The 1,564-nt window shown below is 32.4% G+C and overlaps 1 non-coding gene across 1 annotated transcript; it reads left to right on the top strand.

The window, feature by feature from the left end:
• Window positions 1-384: 384 nt before the first annotated feature.
• Window positions 385-491, top strand: LOC111821209 (U6 spliceosomal RNA). Its single transcript, XR_002824661.1, has one exon. It is a non-coding gene; the product is annotated as a U6 spliceosomal RNA (small nuclear RNA).
• The last annotated feature ends 1,073 nt before the right edge of the window (window positions 492-1,564 follow it).

Below are 1,564 nucleotides of genomic sequence, written 5' to 3'. Positions count from 1 at the left end.
AAGACAATGTTCTACATTCTACCTTGGTGAGTAGCGTCTGGGTCTTAAAAGCCTGTGAGCAGCCATCTAAGATACTCCACTGGTCTCACCCCTTCGGGAGAGGGTTGACATGTCGTGGGGTTGTTAACAAATGTGATAAAGCAATATGTGTACTGACTGTTTAATGAGAAACTATCTGTTCTGTAAACCTTCACCTGAAGTACAATTAAAAAAAAAACAACCAAAAAAAAAAAAAAGGAAATAAAAATTGATTTAAACTTACAAAACTAAAGGTAAATTTCAAGGTAACCACAGAGGAAGCTAACAAACCTACCCATCAAAATAAAAAAGAAGAAAAACATAAAGACTCAGAAAACAAAAAATCAACAATATTGAAAAAGATGAGTGCTCCCTTCAGCAACACATATACTAAAATTGGAATGATACAGAGAAGATTAGCATGGTCCCTGTGAAAGGATGATGCGTAGATTTGTGAAGCATTCCATATTTTTATATTAATTGTTTAATGTGAAGACAGTTTGCTCTGTAAACCTTCATCTAAAGTACAATAAAATAATAATGAAAAGAAAAAGAACTCAGCACAGAAAATTAAGTGGTGCTAAAAAACTGTCAACACCTTAAAAAAAATACATCAAAATGACAGAAGTAAACTCATACCTATCAATAATTACACTGAATGTAAGTGGACTAAATACACCAGTAAACAGACAGAGAGAGGTGGAATGGATAAAAAAAAAAAAAACACAATCTGTCTATATGCTGTCCACAAGTGACACATCTTAGACACAAAGACATAAACAAACTAAAATTCAAAGGATTTAAAAAACTATATCAAGCAAACAACAATGAAAAAAGAACAGGAGTGGCAATATTAATCTCAGATAAAATAGAATTTAAAGGAAAATCCACCACAAAGGATAAGGAAGGACACTATATAATGATTAAAGGGTCAATACACCAGAAAGACATAACCATAATATATTTATATATGCACCCAATGACTGGGCTCCAAAATACAGAAAACAAACACTAACAGCATTGAAAACAGAAATAGACAGCTTCACAATAATAGTAGGAGATTTCAACACACCACTTTCAGTGAAGGACAGACATCTAGAAAGAAACTCAATAAAGATATGGAAAATCTAAATGCCACAATCAATCACCTTGACCTCATAGACATATACAGAACACTCCACCCAACAGCAGCAAAGTATACATTCTTTGTCAAGGCACATAGAGAATTATCCAGAATAGACCACATTTTAGGCCACAAAGCAAGCCTTAACAGAATCAAAAGCATCAAAATAATAGAAAGCAACTTTTATGAACATAATGTCATAAAAGTAGAAATCAATAACAAAAACAGCAAGGAAAAAAAATCAAATACATAGAAACTGAACAATGCTTAAAGACTACTGGGTTATAGAAGAAATCAAGGATGGAATAAAGAAATTCATAAAATTAAATGAGAATGAAAACACATATTAACAGAACCTTTGGGACACAGCAAAAGCAGTGCTTAGAGGTCAATTTATAGCAAAAAATGTACACATCAAAAATG

This window comes from Trichechus manatus, unplaced genomic scaffold (genome assembly GCF_000243295.1).
Source record: "Trichechus manatus latirostris isolate Lorelei unplaced genomic scaffold, TriManLat1.0 scaffold00070, whole genome shotgun sequence".
NCBI lineage: Eukaryota > Metazoa > Chordata > Mammalia > Sirenia > Trichechidae > Trichechus > Trichechus manatus.
The sequence above is the reverse complement of the archived record's forward strand: the minus strand, read 5'-3'. Positions and strand labels throughout refer to the sequence as shown.